This window comes from Aphelocoma coerulescens, chromosome 4 (genome assembly GCF_041296385.1).
Source record: "Aphelocoma coerulescens isolate FSJ_1873_10779 chromosome 4, UR_Acoe_1.0, whole genome shotgun sequence".
Lineage (NCBI taxonomy): Eukaryota > Metazoa > Chordata > Aves > Passeriformes > Corvidae > Aphelocoma > Aphelocoma coerulescens.
Window position 1 is genome coordinate 41,416,882 of NC_091017.1, and position 19,239 is coordinate 41,436,120.

At 35.9% G+C, this 19,239-nt stretch overlaps 1 long non-coding RNA gene across 1 annotated transcript in view; it reads left to right on the plus strand.

The window, feature by feature from the left end:
* The first annotated feature begins 18,175 nt into the window (after window positions 1-18,175).
* LOC138109747 (uncharacterized) overlaps window positions 18,176-19,239 on the plus strand; it is a 33,696-nt gene continuing 32,632 nt past the window's right edge. Inside the window, exon 1 of the long non-coding RNA XR_011150700.1 lies at window positions 18,176-18,401. This is a non-coding gene — a long non-coding RNA (uncharacterized lncRNA). The remainder of the gene's footprint in view (window positions 18,402-19,239) is intronic.

Genomic DNA, 19,239 nt, shown 5'->3' on the forward strand with positions numbered 1-19,239 from the left:
AAAAAGACCATTAAGTATCTTGCTGTATATTAGAAAATGTGAAGCTGTTCTGTATGGTGGAAGAAGTGGGGACAGTAGTGCATAGATAACTGGCAGAGGGTTTTTTCTTTCCCACAGACTATCAAATGGTAACCACTTTAAAATGCTTCTCATAGTGAACACTTCTCTGTCACACAGTAGAAATATTAAACTTGTTTTTTCTCCCAAGGATTTACTCATTAGTTCATCTAGTTTGTTGTCTCAGCTGCATCAGGTCTGCTGTTTGTATATGTTCTGCAGATGAGAGATTCGTAAAAGATTATTAAATTGAACATGCATGACAGAGGCCACTGACAAGTGTTCCATTAGCTAATCATTTGCATGCTTGCTGTAAACTATCTTTAGACTGAATAAATGAGTTGAAAGAGAAAGCAGTAATGCAAGCAGACAAAAGTTGAAATGGGGAAGGGGAAAAACTGCTAATTAATGTTCACAAAAATAAAAGTCTGATTGTGAGGATTTGTTGCTTTCTGCTGTGACTCAGAAAAAAAACAAATAAAAACCAACTAACAAAAGTACCCCAAGTTCATGGGAAGTAGACAGTATTCCCAGACAATTTTGGTTTAGCCTACGTAAAAAAAAAAAGTTTGAAAAGTGACTGAAAATGGTATTTTCGGTGGGGTGTTATGAAAAGGAAAGATTTCTTTATTCTAGTGAAAACAATACAAGATATTATGCATTTAAGTTCTGCCATATTCCTGTCTAGGTAGTAAAAACAATAATCAGGCCTATTGATTATTTAATTGCTGTTCTTTCCAGAAGAAGTAGACAATAAGAGTGCAATTCAGTTTGGTTTTTGCTGCAAGATCATATCCCATACTTTAGACAAAATAGCAATTTCTAAATTTGAGCTTGTCATTTGACTGGCAGAGATATTTATAATTTGAGAGAAAGCAAAATGAAGGTGACTAGATTATATTGTTACTGGTTAGTACAGGGGTTGTGGCTTTATTTGTAATTAGGGTAAAAGCTGAGAAAATGCACTATTGTGCTATATGTAAGGGTATTTTTTCTGTATTTTAACAGAAGCTCTTTGTTCCTGTGATGCTTTCTTTCCTCTTGACATACTACAAGCTGCAAATAAAGTTACTGTTGTCCCCAAGGCAGCCAAAAGAAGAAAGGAATAACTACTGCTGCAGATGTACAGCAGAAATTTAGAACTTTTATTTTTTGTGAAACAAAGTGTAGATCCTAATTGGACTTTGACCTCAAATGGTTTATTCAGAGAGTATGTGTACACCCAGGATGAGGTGAAGAAGCAGCATAGACTAAAGGTGTAAGAAACACTGGAATGCAAAGCCATGGCATATAATATAAAATGCAGATTGGCCACAAAATGATCTATATATGAATTGTACATAGCCGCAGAATTTAAGGGCTGCTTGGGATATTAAGAACACTGAGATATGTATTGTTGTGTTAAAATTTAGGTAAGCTTATCTAGGGCATGACTGCGCATTTTAAATCTGACAGAATGCTTTAGTCAATAGTGCCCTTTCTTTCAGCAGGTGTTAGCCGTAATAACAGGCTATTGTGATGTGACTTGTCCTCTGTAATACATTTTTCCCTTTTCTACAAGACCCATTTGGGACTACAATAATTTTACTTTAGAAGAACTTTAGAGCACAGCAATAACCAAAGGACATTTCAGAGGGTGTCACTGAGAAGGTTTCTTATGTGTTCAACAAATGGAAGATAAATTGAAAAGTAACATTGCAATGTCGATGAGATGGCATGAAATGGATCTGTCTGTACATGACTCACTTCTTAAGAAGTGAACAGTGAAAGGATACAGATACCCTTCTCTTAAAACACTTGTGGTTATACTTTCTCCCATAGTAATCCAATGAGGTCATGTTTTGCCTTCCTTGTCAGGTGGCACCTCTCCAGGTGATCTGGAGAATGCAGTTTTCCAACCCATTGTAGTTGAAGAAAATTCTGTGGTTGTACATCAATGTGTTTTGCTGCCTTCTGTTTTGAACTAACATCATTTAAAAAAAATCTAAAATTAGTCTATGCTTTTAAAGAAGAATTCTGTTGAGATCAAATAAGAAAACTAAGCCCAAATTATAGTGACAGCAGAATAATATGTTCTAAATTAATATTTCTTTCTCAGATGGGAATGGGGTCTTCAGCTTTACAGACACTTGACTTCAACCTTTAACCTGCAGAAGGCATTTCTTTGCACAAAATTGCATTTGAACAGAAAGATATACCTGCATTCAAATAAAACTGGATATCACAATCAAATTCTGCAAATCCCATGAAAATTCTGCATTATTTATTTTCTGGCAAGACAGAACTGAAGCAAAATTAGGGCTAAGCCCATCTTGAGACAGGGGAAAAAGGAAGTAGTACTTATTTAGAGCAATAAGTTCTTGGGATGAAGGACAGGAGAAAGAAAGAAGAAGATGGATGACTTCTTTGAGTCTAGATGTTGTTATCAGGAGATTTATCCTATTCTTGGTTATACTATTCATCAGTGTCAAGCTGGAGACTAGTGGTGCTTATTGCTAACAATTATTGATCAGTGGAACTGACAACAGATTTATAACTGGACATGATTGCATGGCTCCAGACAAATGAAAATATCACACCTCTCCTTCTCTCTTGTCTTCTAGTCAAGAAGTCATCTTTGTATTCTGCAGTAAGGCTGATGGAATGGTAAACCCAATCTTGGTTTAGCACAAAATAGCCTTTTTAAGCTAAACAGAATTATGTAAACTAAATTGCTGTATGCCTAGTAAATTTACAGCTGTTTAGTTCCTAGTAACAAGACAATTTAACTCTCCCAATAAATCATAAAACAAAAAAGAGAAATATTTTCAGTGATTCTTTCAAAACATTGTTTCCAGACATGGCTACTTACACTGACCAGTAGAAAAATCACACAAAATCCAATGTACAGTAATGTTGTCTGCTTCGGTGCTCTTTTCACAAACACACATACAAAAACAAAAGAAAAGAGGAGAAAGCAAAGAAATTGAGGAGGCATGACCCAGAATTATTATTCTGGTAAACTTGGTCCTTGTTATGTCTTCAATAGCAAAAACTGTTCTCCAACATACAGATAGAATACTGTGCAATTTAACATTGAGTCAGGGAGTAGTGTTTTTTGCTTTGTGATGTGAACTCTGATAGACATAGGTAATGAGTAAGTGAATTTGTAGACTGGTTTCTGTTGAGATGTTTATTTCAGATGTCAATAACTTTCTTTGTTTTTCTCAAGACCTATCTCAGTCTATTCAGGCTAAACAGCCACTTTATAGTGTCCACACGGACATTTGAATCTCTCCTGTGGAAAGGCTCTGAATTAGTTACCCACCTCTGTGTGCACAAATAGGTTTAGTTTTTCTTTCCAAAGTATATTCCCTTGTACAAGTTTAGAGCAAATTCTTTGTCTGTCATTCTGCTGGCATAATATATAAACCTAACCTCTTACGGACTTTTGAACAGCTAGTCTTAACAGAACAGCACATCTTTTCCCTCCCAAAAAAAAGCATACCTGTACTAGTTTAACACATTCCATGTTTCTCAAGTTTTCCCAATTCTCCAACAGGAATTCAACTTTTCACATCATCCAATATTTCTGTAACTATGCTATTTATTGTAATATTAGACAAAGTTCACATGCTACATATGCATATCTTGCCTTTTAACTTACTTTCTTTTGTATGCCCTTGCATCCTGCAGTTCATGTCCTCTTCAGCCTGCCTTCAGTAAGAGCAGAAGTCTTGTCCTGGCTACTGCTGAACTACTTCACCAGTCTTAAAAGGTCTAATATGAACTGCAAGACCAAACTCTAAGTCTCCCCTTGAATTTACAAATTATTATTCAGTACTCAGCTGATGAACATAGTTATTTGTATTAATTGATTTATCTAGCAAATCTGTTGGCCACTTCTTCATGGGGTGTTTGGGAACGAGACACACAAAATCAAGTTTCTATATGCAAGGACCTAGGTATATCAGTTCCCATTCTGGTGCCTATTTTCGCATTTTCCTCCCACTTGTGGTCAGACTTTAGTCAAACATAAATCAGCATAAATTCTGGATGATGAATCTCTTGCTTGTGGATTAAATGGAAGCAACAAAATTCCCTGTTTCACAGTCTTTTGTATCTCTCAGTGCTTCCAGATTCCTGTGCAGAACTTACAGACATCAGTGTGGTTTGGTCTCTTAATTGGAGAACGCAGAACCAAAAGTTCAGGTTGCAGTACTGGCAGCTGAGGATCAAAGTAAAAGAGTTTTGTTTGGTTGGGTTTGGTTTGGATTTTTTATTCTTTGCCATTCTGAGATCAGGTTTGTGTTCTGCTTAAGGCAACGTGAATTCAAAATGTAAAACAGGCAACTAGGATATGGCATAGTATGTTCTAGGTAAGGTTGCAATAGCAATACCTCTGGCAGATGAAGAAGTGAAGCTCTGTCAACTCAGAAGCGGAACTTAGTGAAATGGAAAAGAACATATGTGATTTGACAGTACTAAAAGTCCTAAAGGTTTTTTAGTCTCTGTGGTATCAACTTGGTTTTTTTTCTTCATCATTTTCTTTGTTGAGAATAAATATTTGGATTTTTTGGGGGGTTTTGTTTTTGTTTGTTTTTTTTTTTTTTTTTTGGTTATGTAATTCTTGTTTCCAAAAAGTTTTTAAATCATGAGAGCAGAACACCATCTCTCTTTTTGGTAGAAACGGGTGACAGTAAAAGTCATAACTTTTAAGTTTACACAATAATTGTGAGAGTGAATTCTGAGCATATTTAGTTTTATACCAGAGTATCACTAAACTTATGAAAGACTCAGTAGTAAGGGAATAATGTGACAGAATAATAAAGTCTGTGCCTTGGACATATTTTTCCCATTGCCTTCAGTATGTCTAGGATCTCCATCAGAGTAAATTATCAGGCGGCTCTGACAGCTCCCAGGTCTTGAGCAAGTCATGGGGTTGAGACATGTTTGACCTTGAATAATCTCATCCTGTGCTAGTAACAGAATAAAATTCAAACATTCACAGAAAACTTCTCTGGGGATTTTTTGTTTGTTTTAGTCCACTTTCTAAAAAACTTCCAGAAAAATCAAAACCTACTGTAATTTTTGTATGTGCTTTAAGAACACTGACCTTCACAGAAATATTTGGCACTGAAGAGGGCCTAAGTCCACAGCAGTTGCTAAGAGTTCTTTAGACTGTGGTGGAACTAAGCAAGAGCAATATTCATCCCTATGATCATTGAAGTCCACATACACCAGCTAAATTACCTGCTAATGCTTCTGAGTGTAAAAAATGTGAGTAATTTCAGACTTCTTTAAAGGGGATAACTCTATTCCTCAGTGCTTACAGGGTCCACCGGGAACCTCTGCCTTCTCTTGCTTTCAGGGACAGATGCAGTTAATGTTACTGAAGTGAGTCTACTTCAACATCACTTCTGGATGCAAACATTGTAGGAGTCTTCTAACTCTGACATCTCCTTTGACAGAAGACAAGAGATATCTGCTTTAACTTTTTCTCTCTTTCTACACAATCATGGTAGTCTTTAGATTGAAGGGGGGGCATGTAGGAGGGTGTGTGTGGAATATTTGCTTCTGAAACATAACCAGCTTAACTTTCTGTACTATAGAGCATTTCAGTCTCCATATTGGAGCTCTAAATCATTAAGACTTGAGTGTTAGGCCCCTATGTTAAAGGTTAAAATGATTTAGAGCATGCTTATTTGCTGCACATTCAGATCCACAGTAAATAGAGACAAAATGTGCTTTATGATTTGCCAAAGTTAACTTTAGATTACAGTTCTTATGGTTAAATAGATGATTACCTTTCATACATGCACTTTTTCTGAGGACTGTCAAAATAAAAATTAGAATACTATTGACTTTGTTTATAAACCCGCTACCAGTGCTCTTACTTGCATGAAGCATTCTGTGTAGTAAGCACTGTCTCTAAAGATTTAAATGAAGAAAAAATTAGTAAAGGTCTTCCAGATACTCACAGAAAATATTTCTTCTTAGTGTAACTTCAGAATATTCAAATAGCCATCTGAGGTCACCATAGGACATGAACTGATGAATCTTTTGGTCAGCACTCCCTGTGACAGTTTTCTTTCAGTTCTGAATGCAGCCAGAAATTTGTAGGAAGGTGAAGCTCCACAGACTTAATATCGTTAGGAATGTTAAATATGTGTTTAATGGGAAAGTTTCTGGATGTATGAAAATAGCCTAAGGGCTCTAAAGGCAAAAACACTCAGACTATGACTGCTTCCAAGAGAGTGGAATGTTCCTCTTGTACCCTGATTCTATAAATGAAGGGGCAGCCACTAAGTCAGATGAAAAACTGAATCCTCAGAGTTAAAAAGTGTTTGTACTTCCATCCATGTACAGGGGTAAGGACTGAAAGATGATTTAACTATTGTTGTTACTTACCCATTAGAGGCAGTGTATATAGTGACTGCTTATTTTTATCATTGCTAATCATGTATTTGATTTACCACAATCGATTTTGTTCACTACCATAACATGTTTTGTATAGAGTTAGTATTAAACAAATTGGGTTAGTCAGGGCATCTTATGTAAGATATCAACTTTTGAATCTTTATTTATTTCTGCCTTTTGCTGTGGTAAATACTCTGAAGCCTATCAGTGTGCAATAGGTAAAAAATGCATATCACTTAGCTACCTGGATTCTTGTTCTTCTTTTAAAACAGACAATTCTCAGCTCAGACTGTCTCTCTGTGCTCCTTTATGATACAAAATCCCAGATGGTCAAAACAAGACTGATCAGCTTGCTGCTATGATGACCCAGTTGATAGCATAAAAGGAGGAAAACAAAGTACGTGGTCATATCCTTAAAACTCATTTTCAGTTATTCTGCTTTGTAGAAATCTATGTTCAAATGTCTAAAGAGTGGGTTCGCTGAGAAATGAGAAGGTTGGACAGGAACTTGGGTAAAAGCCAGTTTATTTAATGATCATCTAACTTCGAAATTCAGTCTTTGCCCAGGGTCTCATCTAAATAATGATAAGTAACAGGCATAAACCTGAGAATTAGTAGTATGCCTTAAAGAAAACCTGGTTTCAATCTAAGCTTTAAAAATTTAGTTTAGGTTGTTTTCTGTTTGTCAGCTGCCCCCATTCCCAAATCAGTATTGCTAAAATCATATTTCTAATTTGTTTTAAATTGCGAGAAATCCCTACTTTCCTCCCATGGGGAAAATTTCCAGGTTAATTTTGTTAAATTACCTCTGAACTATTCTGGATGATATTTCTAGATAGCTAAGGGTCAGTTCCCTTTCAAGACAATGGTGCTACAGTGCCAGAAAACAGAGGCAGGGACTATGAAATTATCTGATTTCCTTTACTGTACAAGAATCTCAAAAGTATCATTTTATGACTGGAGAGGTACAGATCTACTTGTAAAGTTTCTTGCTGGTAGCAACAGTGATAAATCATCTCCAGAAACAGATATTATGTCTAAATGGCACTTGAACTGCAACTCCCTCAAACTACTCCATCCTTTTTCTCTTGTGCTCTAATTTCATTGCAGGGTTTTTTTCTTTCTTAGCTTTCCTTGGGTCAGGTAGCTCAGTAGTCTCATTCTGTCAGTGGTCACCCAGGAAAAATTGTATGAATCAGGATCCTATTAAAACCAAGCTTCTCTTACTACCAATCTCTTGTTTCAGTACTTGATTATTATTATGTCTGAAAATATCTTGTTTTATTATTTGAAACAAATTACTAAATCTTGTCTAAACCTGTTATCCATAACTCACAGCTATATGAATGGCTTGATGAATATCTTCTAGCATAGAATATTTGTTCCTGGAAATTTACTGATAAGCTGCTTGTCTGAGAGTTGGCTGCATGAGGGAAAAAAACCCCACTGTTAACCTGTTCAACTTCATGAATCTGACTTATTCAGTTAGTCTCTTTGGACTCCCTCTAGACTAATAAACAGTAAGGTTCTCGAAAGATGATTCACTGAAGGATCACAGCTTAGATTTTCTGAACTGCCTTTGCAGAACCCCATCAACCTTACTTATAAAAGGCTACAGGATCAAGTGGTAGCCTTTAATTTGTGAGAATATCTGTGTGAGTCACTTATGTAGTGTAAGAACTTGAACTTAAATTCAGACTGAGAAAGCCAGAGAGGCAAAGAGAAGGAAAGGGAGACAAAGGTAATGATATATAGTATAAAGAACAGATTGCTCTTTGTATTTTTCAGATGGAAACCCCTTTTTTGTGGGGTAGGGTGGTTTTTTGTTGGGTGATTTTTAATTATGATAGTATTTGTGAAGTTAATATTTCAGAACTGGTTTATAACAGAAAATATTCTTCAATAAAATTGAAAATATTACTTTTTTCCTGAGAAGAATCTTTTACTTTCTATAAGTAAAATAAATAAATTGTGCCGATTTCTGCTAGCTTTTTCAAATTTAAAAATGATTCAGTAGAAACACAAATTTTTAAGGTCTAAAAAATGTAGTTTCAAAACATATTTGAGCTATCAGTCTCTGTAAGAGTTTGTAGATCAAGATTTGCCATGATAGTTGCTGGTCTTCCTGACTATTGTAGCTCACTTAAGAGGAGAAAATTACTTCCTTGGCAATTTCTATAAGAGGAGCAGCCCATTTGGTGGCGCAGATAAAAAGCAAAACTGTCTTCACAATACAGTGGGTTGATATGGAGAAAGCAATGTTTGATGTGGAAAAATCTAAAATCAAAACAATCTTAACTGTTCAAAGAATGAAAGATATAATTGAACACTGCCACTTCTTTAAATCTGCAAGTTAAAAAGAAATATCCTAACTAGAATTATTTCTCTTATAAAAATGCACTCAAAATTTGTGCTTACCTATCTCGCTCCAAATAAGAATTTTGAAAAATTATACATTTTAAATGTCAGAAATTACTGGTCACAGATTCAGTTTTTTTATTGTTCGCTTCCAATTCAAGACTAAGGCCTCCTGCATTGATTGCTGTTGCCCTGAATGTCTGTAATTTCTCAGCTCCTGTTGTTTAATGGGCAATAGGAACATGTGTAGGCAGGAAATATAAAGGTCCTCCCAATTTCTTACATCAGTCCCTTGAAATAGTTTTGCTTAATCTATTTTCTGTACAGCTGTCTTACACTGCAGGGTTGTTTTTTAATTGGTTTTAGTATTCACAGCTTTGCCTTATATTCCTTCAAATCTTTCTCTGTACTTGACATTTTCAGAATTATCAAAACCTGTGGATCAAGATGACCACACAAATCTTTTAGTACCTAATTTCAGTGAGGTTCCATCTGTGTTGCTTTTCCTTACTGTGTGAGTTGTTTTTTTCTTCTATTTTCCTTCCTTTGGCCATATTGGCTTTTTAAACTCCTCATTTTATTGCTGTATGTTATGCATTCCACATCCTTTGGGCACACTTTAATCTCATTATACACGTTTCAGTTTCTCTCTGCTGTTTCCTCTCTGCTATTTTATTACACTCGATTTCACTCAACCTGCTGAATTTTTTCCCCTAAACTCTGTTATTCTGAAATCCAGTATCTTCATTTCCCCCCTTTGGCTTTACTCTAGATGTAATTTTACACTTAACTAGATTAAAATTACAGTGCAAAGCACTTTACTTGTTCTATAAACTTTGTCTCAAATACTGTCCAGAACTAAAACGTTCAGCACAGTAAGAAAAACATAGAAAACAAAACCACAAAAAATAATACATGACAAATGCATTAACTGTTCAAAAAGATCCAGAAGTGAAGGAGAGTAAATAAAAAACTCCTTGGAACAGCATAAAAGCATGTTCAAGAAACTGGAAAATAAAACCCAAGATGAGTGTATTGATATAAAAATAATACAAAAGATACCAAACATAAAGCAGCTAAATAATATTAATCTAGTTACCAAGAACAGAGCAATTAGCCAGTTAGCACAGAATGATTACAATAAGAAAAGAAAGATGTCACTTGTCCTTGCTCACCGTCACCATGAACAGCTGCTTTCTTCTCCCTCCTCACGCAAATTGTCAAGTTTTACATAATTATCTGACTGAGAGATGGCCAAACGGGAATTAAAAATTCTGGAGAGGAGTTCCAGGTATTTGAAATTGAAATTAACTTTTTCTTCTGTGCATTAGTTGGAAGTGGAGAAGATTGCTTTATCATATGCTGCATAGACAAGACATTAGTCAGATGTGATGTACCCTTATGCACCATTGCTTTCTGTATAATCTGCATTTTAAAATGGAGTTTATGTAATTCGTACATTTCCTTTCACACTCAGTAACATTATTGCATTTATAAAATTACATTTATACTACTTATGATGTCTCCTTGCATGTGCTTTTCTTGTTTTCTTAAAAAAAACAGCAACTCTTTGGGTAGAGCACATTAAATTTTACTAGTGTAAAGTCTGATCATCACAAAAATTCAACAGAAATGTAATGTTGGGAGCATTAGAACTTCCAGAGGAAAAAATCAGTGTTATTTTCTTCAAACAGCACAAAAATGATGAAAAATCACAGTTTACTTTAACTGTCTTGAGTATTGTATGATTGTGTTTCGTTACTAGAAAAAATAAATAATAAGAATAAAAGACATTAATTTGCTGAAATATTTTGATTTTTTATTTTATTTAGAATATCACTTCACATTCAAATTGTTTGTCATCTGTATATTTCTGTGTATCTTATCTTTGCCAATTTGAGTACATTCAAACATTCTTTCTAAGGAAACTCCTGTTGCATGCTATGTAAGATTTCTCTAATATATTAGTAGCTCTTAATATAAATTAAAAAATATGGTGACCTGCTTTTTCAATGGATGACTGTCTCCCTCATCCTTTTTGAGCACTAATGGCACAGCCATGGTAAAGTTCTTAATTCTCTTGTAACTGTCTGAGAAATGGTGGCATGCTTGCTGTGGTATTTTTTGGTTTTTTTCTGTTAGGATTGTACCAATACCTTATTTGAAGTCTTGGCTTCTCCTAGTCCCTTTGTGGCTAAGATCCAATCTGTTTATGTCTGGGAGGTAATATTAAGTAAGATTATAGAAAAAATTGATGCCTATATCAAGGTTTGAAAATGGAAAACTGTATTGAACCACTTTTTGTAGATATTAAAAATGTAAGCCTACCTTTCTTATTTATCATGTGACCAAATTTTACTATAGCATGCAGATACATTTTGATATATATAGAAACAATTTCCTTGAACAATTAGACTTGAAGTTCAGTCTTGGCTTCAAGCATCTTCCCAAACCAAGCAGTATCATTTTTTGGTGGTCTGTCAATATCTGAAGCTATTCAATAGAATTAACACTATTCTGTGTAAAAAGTTTGTTTCATATAATTAAAAAAATTCATAGAAATCTTAACTATTGTACAGTACTCCTATTTATGCTTAGAGGAATTTGAGAGGTCTTGAATGAGATAAGCATGTAGCTAGAGTACCTTGTAATCCTCACATCTGGAGCTGGACTTGGGTGGAAGCTAGGTTTTAGAAACGGGTTTTTTTCCATTTCTTAACAACCAGCACTTGTAGGGAAACTATATATTGGTATTATGGCAATAATCAGAAATCTTATTCTAAATGCTTTTTGAAATTGCTCATTTTCAGAAAAAGAGCTTTTGTCTAAGTGGCTACAAAACTAGAAGATGTTCAGAAGAGGTAGTTGTGTTTTACTATATTTGGTCTGGATTTGGTGTGATATAGAATACCTTTAGAGAGTAGTGGATCTCGAAGGAAAATGACTAAGAGTAGGAAGGACTTAAACCCCAAAGCAAAGAAAATATTTTAAGCACTCACTACCATAGAAAATAATAGAGTGTGGTTTTGGTTATTTTGGAGAGTAGTTGCAGTGTCCCTGGAGCTCTGGGCTTTGTGGTTTTCTCAAGCTTAACCCTAAGCGTAACCTTAACCCTAGGTGGAGCAGTAAAAGCTGCATTTGTGTGAGGCTGGTGCCAAGGAGAAAAGTGTGGAGGGACCAATGTTGGGGCAGTGCCAAGAAGAATTTTCTTTCATGAGAGGAAATGAAATCTTGAAAACAGAGAAGAAAGTGTCACAAACACTCTGGAAGTAAGATATGAACAAATAAAACACAATTTAAAAAAAGGAGAAAATTTTGAAGTGGAGTGACTACAACCAGATAGATTGCAATGAAATGAGGTACATTGAAAAGGACTGAAATTTACCAAAATTAACTTTACTGAAATCCCAAAATCAGGGAATGAAGTCAAGTGAAAAGACAGGAGAAGTAGTTGATGAAACTAAATGCTTAAAGAAAAACAAAATCCTGCAGCGAAGGGAAAACAATAAAATGGCATGGGATGACATGAAGTGCAGGGAAATGGACCAAACCTTGCCAAATTGATCCTCATTGAAATCACCAGATCTCATTTCCTTTCACAAAAGGAAGAATTTCCTTTTGTGAAAGGAAAGAAAATCTTGAAAACTGAGAAGAAAATGTCACAAAAAGTGCTGTGCTCTTTCATATATATATAACATGCATATAAGGTATGCAACAGGCCAGATTATGCTCAATATAATTGTATTGAAAGATTTAAGAGATTGCTCAGACAGGGTACTCTAGCAGTCCTTGTTTTGGATAGGATGTCCTGCTGAGAAAGTCTATTAAAGGTGGAGGGAAATGTTAGTGATAAACTGTAATGAATTTAAGAGTACCAAATCAAGTGTGATGTCCTTAATGAAAATGGATCTTGTTCAGCTGCAATGGGACCATGATAAGAAATGTAGAAAAATAAGTTTGAAATTGAAACTTCTCTAAAAACAGGCCTAACATAGAACAATATTTAGACCTACTCTATCAGATACCACCATCTGTAGGAATATCTAATTTTGAAAATTTATTTGGTTCTGTATAGATATGTGTTTTTTTACTCTTCCTACTGAATGTTTTGTTCCAGCTACTGATTTTAAAAGACTGATGAATTTAAGGACGTTTAGGAAAATAAGCATGAAATTAATATCAAGAAAGTAAAGAAACATAACCATAGAAATGGAATTGGTATGCTGTTAAAATGAAGGATTAAACCAGAGTAATATGCTCATATATCAAACTAAACCATAATATTGACTTGTTCTTATTTTTCTATTTCCTCTTTTCAGGAATCAAAATGTTCTTAAATGCATAACATGATAGAAGTGTTGATATTCTAAAAGAATTTAAAAATTTTCCATGGGTCATTCCTCCTGTCAAGGTCTTTGTAATGTTAAATTACCAAGAGAAAAAGAACTGTGAAATGGGCCTTTTTTTTATTTTTATTGCATCACTTAGAAAATTCCTGTAAACCTACTGGTGAATAAAGAAAGTAAAGATATATTTGAAACATCTTTTTAGAATAATAATAATACTAAATACTTAATACTTAGTTAACAAGTTGGATAGTATTTTCATAAATGTACTAGCTTAATTTAAAAAGGAACTAAGGGACTTTCTTAGTAGGGAAAATATTCATGGTCATCAGCAATAATGCAGTATTTCCTTGATCTTTGTATTTGCTTATTGCCACATTTGCTACACATAATTCTTGGAATTTTTTTTGTGCTCATACTCTTACTGACTTCTCCTTCTCATAATCTTTACCATTCTTTTTTTTTTCCTCTGACATTGCATGGAATTTTTTGGATTACCAACCTATCTATAGAAAGGGGTATTTACACTTTGCTTTACAAGTTGACCTAATAAGAGGTGTGTGAAGGTATGACAGCTGAAAAGCTCAGATTAACATGTTGAGCAGTAGAGCTAATAACATATGAAAGGCCTGTGACCCTTTTTAAATACAAATTGGACTGGTTTACAGTGGAAAAGCCAGTCTGAATTTAGTTTACCTCATAACTTCAGAACTTCTGCCTCTGATTGACTGATGTGGTACACTGGTGTGATTTGTACTGTCTGCAAGGATGTTCTTTCTCAACCCCATTCTTTTCTCAAAAAATTGGATTTTCCAGAGCAATGAGGTGTGAGCCATTGCTAATCCAAAGGTTTGGTTTTTGAAGATGGCCAACAATGCTGAGAGACACCTCCTGATGGGAAACTCTGCTGGCTTGGACTATGGGCAATGCACATATATGCCCTAAAGATTGCTTCTGCAGGGATGAAAGAGAATTTGGGAGTCTCTAGGAAGCTCAGTGCCCTGTTTAATGTTCAGCTTTCCCGTGAAACATACCCCTCTACAGCATATAGGCCTGAAATCAGATATGGTCTAGATTTGAAGGTGTAGACCAGGAGTACAGGAAACAGAAGCTTTTCCCTCTCATGCAAGAACCTGGGGTTCTGCCTACTCAGAGCCTCAGTAGATGCTGGAAATAGGAAAAGTGGGTCTCTAGACTGACATCCCTGGAGATTACTGGAGCTACTTTTTAAAGTCATTTTACTGAAGAATTTCTAGCAAAATTATGCTTTCCAGTATGTGCTGTTCTTGGAACTGTGTATCAAAAAAAATTGTCTGAAGATAGTAATTTCTTATAAAGCTCAAGCAGCCATGGCTCTATCAGCATCACAAATTGAGGTGGGTCTGGTGGAAAATGTATTGGAAGGAGTAGGATTGAGAATGGGATTTCTTCTTTAGGAAAGGGGATACAGTAAGTAGTTGCCATGTTAGCCTGCCAAAAGGAAAGACCAGAATGACCACACATAATTGCTTGAGCACATAACAGCTCCTTCAGCTCTTATCTGGTTCTGGTGAACCATAATGGGATAAGAATTGTGTTTTATCTAGACAGATGTGTTAAAATCTAACTACATGTGGTGGTGGTCTAAACTGTATTCATCATACTGTATTCAACTAATGCATTGATTTCTGACAAAAATTTCAATCATTATAGATAGAGCTACCTAATTTAGCTCTAATTGGATGGATTTTGAAAACAAGGGTCAATTGAATTCATAATTTCAATGAGATTTCTGTCAAACTTGGAGTTGCAGGTATGATGGTTAGAATGGTCCCAATTCTGTAGAAAGTTACAGAAAATCCAAAGCACTTTATCCAGCAATGGTGTTAAGTAGCGTTTATTAACTGTTATAAAGGAACATACTTAAAATTAGTTTCGATTATGAATGTTGTAGATAGTACAGCATTCACAGTTGGAAACACTGAAGGAAAATTATTTTGAGATTGAAAAGTTACAACCATCACTCCCTAAATTTTTTCTGTTCAAAGTCTTTTACACTTTTCAATTTCAGTTCTGGCAAATTAAAGGAAAAAAAACCTTTGGTGACTGAATTTTTCTTAATGAAGAATTTTTTTTCCAGTGGTATCTGAGTGCTTACATACACATGAAGGACTAGGAAAGGAAGGGAGAACTTTTGGTATTCTTACACAGTTTTACAAAACTTTTGAAAGGTTAAAAGACAGTCAGTTTCTGATCTTCTAGGTGGATTACATGTAGGTTAACACTTATCCAAGCTACATAATGCTTGAGAGAAGACAAAAGGGCAACAGTAATTATCTTAATATCAGTTTAAGAAAGACACAATACCTGCTATTGGGAATTTTTGTTCCTAATCTGTAACCATGTAGAGTCACCCTGATTTTTCTTTTGGTATGTGTGCAGTTAAAAGATAAAAAACAATAGAGGAGTTAATCTCTCTAAGGAAGTTGCAGCTTATTGGATCAGACTGACCTTAATAACAGACCCATGGAATAGTTCACTTACTGTTAAGGAAAATGAAAGCTCTACTTAGTAGTTCTGGCAGCTGTCAGCTTGCTGTTCACTTTAAAGCACCTATGATATGTAGGTGATTCACGTGTATAAAGAGGGTTGACAGGGTTAAAACAACAAAGGAAAAAAGCTGAAGCTCCATAAGTATATCAAAATGTATTAATTTCATTGTCAGGCAAAGGCAGGAAATAAAAAAAAAGTACCATTCAAAGTGTAAGAACACACAGGGTACAAAACTTATCTAGGAGTATTTAAAGGTATTAAGTTCAAAATAATATTTAGTCAGCTAATAAGATGCAATCAAAGAACCAAAGATGGAAGCCAAATTGAAGCAAATTATGTTTCAGTCTCTAGACCATCATTTACTTCTGACTGCCCTCTTTTATCAAGACCCAGGAGCTGTGCAAACCGGAAAGTACTGTGTCTGTACTCACTGGTTGCCAAATTTCTTTTTCATAGCTACCACCTATTATATTTAAAGATTGAGAAAGGGAAGGTAGAGCTCATTATGTGCTGGTATTTGGTCTCATTAGGATTGAGTCACTGACTGCGAAGTGGAAAGCACAGAATCATAATTTAGGCCAGAAGAAATCTCTGGGGATCATCTAGTCCAACCACCTGCTCTAAACAAGTTTAATTAGATGAATTTGCTCGGGGCATGTTGAGTCAAGTCTGGAACACCTCCAAGGAGAGGATACCTGTTCCAGTAGTTAACCGCCTCTCAAGGTAAAATATTTCAACTTGCATCTGTTGTCTCTCCACTTATCTCCATGAACCTCTGAGAAAAACCTAACTCCATTTTCATTTTGTTTCCCTCCCTGTTAGTTGTAGACAGCCATGAGTTTCCCACTGAACCTTCTCTTTTCCAGGATGAACAGATTTCCCTCCCTGGTAGTTGTAGACAGCCATGAGTTTCCCACTGAACCTTCTCTTTTCCAGGATGAACTGACCCAGTTTCCTCAGTCTCTTCTTGAATATCATATTCTCCTGACTGAGGTCCTCAGCTAGACTCACTCCAATATGTCAATACTGCTTTTGTACTGGGAAGCACCAAACTCGACACACCACTCCAGATGCTGTCTTATAAGTGACAAATGGAGGGGAAGGATCACTTCCCTGAGACTCTGACTTTCCTGAGTTTTCCGAACTGCGAGCCTACCACCCTTCAGCATAATGTCTGCTCTCCTGATTTGGTGCTTTCTGTAAACCTGACATCCCACTGCCCTTGTTGATGATGGTAAATAGCACTGGTCTCTGTACTAATCCCTGAGAAACCCAACTAGATACTGGATACAATCTGAGCTTTGAAACACTGATAATAACTTTCAATTCTGGCAGCCCAGGTTTCCACCTACCTTATTTATTATCCAGCTTATATCTCACTGAATTTGTGATAAATGGAGTATAGGAGGCTGTATCAAAGGACTTGATAAAATCGAGGTACATTGCATTCACTGCCCTTTTTTGAGACACACTGCTGTCCATTTTGTCTCAGATAGCAATGGAGTTAGGCAGACATGATTTGCCCTTAGTAAATAGATCTCATTGCTTCAAGTCACCTTCTTGTCTCTTGTTTTAAGAAATAGCTTCTAGGGGAAATTGCTCCATGTGTATTTGTCACATTGAATCCTCCTTGCCCTTTTTGAAGAAGGATAACCTTTGTATTTTTTGCAGCCATTAGGAACCTCTGATGATTGCCATTATGGTAGAGAACAGTCTCACAACCAGCTCCATAAACCTCAGTTACAAAAACTTGTATATATACAGGAGGGTTAAGCAATCCATAACTCTTTCTTCCTCTACTGTGGGTACAACTTCACTCCTGCAGATTCTGCTTGGAGGATGCCTGAGAACAAGATTTACCACTGAGAACTCAGTCGAAGAAGGCAGTGAATACCTCAGCCTTATCTCTTGTCATTAGACTTCCTGCCCCAATGAACAATGGGTTCACATTTTTCTTATCTTTCCTTTTGCCATTGAGAAACTTAGAAAAATCTCCCTTTATTACCCTTTATCTCTTTTGGTAGTTTCAGATTGATATGGGCTTGGGCTTTTTTCTTGATGTGATCAGTCTTCTTATTCCTCCCAGACAGCCTATTCCTGCCTTCACCTCCTCTGTATTTCCTTTTTGCGTTTAAGGTCAAGTCAGAAGTTCCACGTTCATCAATGCTACTCTTCTTCAATGCTTGCTTAGCTTTCTGCCAATCTAAGCCTGCTCTTTTGAAGTCCAAATTTGTTGTTAATCTCACTCACCATTCTTCAGATCTTAGACTTCACAGTATTTTGATCACTGATGTCAAGGCTGCCCTTGACCTTTACATCATCCAGCACTTCTTGTTTGTGAGCAATAGATGCAATTGAATATCTCTTCTAATCTGTTCATCAATCACCTGTTTCACTCACCTTTTCCCTGTTGTGCGGATAATTGGTTTGGGCTATGTTGGTCCTGAGGTATCCTAACAAGACCTGTTCTCACCACTGACCAGAGCATTCATTACACCTGGATCTGCAGCTCCACAGGTGGAGCAGGAAGCCAGGGGTTTCCAGCCTGCCCTGCACCAAGAGCTCCCATACTACCCCGGGAGGGTAGCAGAGCACAGTTGGGCTGCAGTATGTACTGGCAGCACTGCTTGCACCTTGTCCCTGCTCTAACCGTACTCATGGATATTCTTCGGAACTACCCTATTTTTGCTCTTAGCCTTTGGAGACCAGGTAATCAACCTGAACAAAATTTTCAGAGATCTTGAGTTCCATTAATTTATATAATGGCATTTTAATGTGTTTTAGTGTTATTTTCATCTCTTATCTAACCTAATACTTTCTTTGCTTTCTGTTTTGAGCTGAAGTTTTCACAACGTTTCCAGAGTTGCACACGCGTGTAAGTTTTTTTTAGCTCACGTTGGAAGTTATAAATGTGTATAAACCTGCTGCATCTTAAAATCTTTCCTAGGTGAGAGTGGCTTCAGAAATTGAGCTGTAGGTTTTATGTTCTCATTTAGTCTTCCTTTTCCCAGGCTACTCTAAATACACTATGAAAAAAAAAGTGCTTAAATGACAAGTATGTATAAAGGGGCATGCAATATACAGAAAATTGAACTTCAGCCTCATTGTATTTATTACTTGTGACTATATTTATTAGTATGCTGACTGTTTAGAAGTGGGAAAAAAGAAAGAGGCGTGGCAGGCAGAAGGTAATCTGGCCAACAGAACATTATTACATTGCTTTACAATGAGTGTCCTCCTGATATATTTCTTCTATTGTGTATGAATAATGCTTTTTTAGACTAGAAGGTAGAAAAAACACTGAAAACTTGTAAAATAATGCAACTAAAAATATATATAAAATGAGTAAATAACTTAAGGAACTAATACAGGTGAAAAATATATACTCTGCCCTCTATTGGTCTGCTGCTCTTCCCCTTCAGCATACACAGACAAGACTTGCAGAACATGGAAATTTCATATCAGTGTGCTCTAGTTTTTGTGCGTTATTTCATCCCTCCTCTTGTTTTTGTTCCTTTGCTTCACCCTAGTCAGTTTTCTCTCTTGC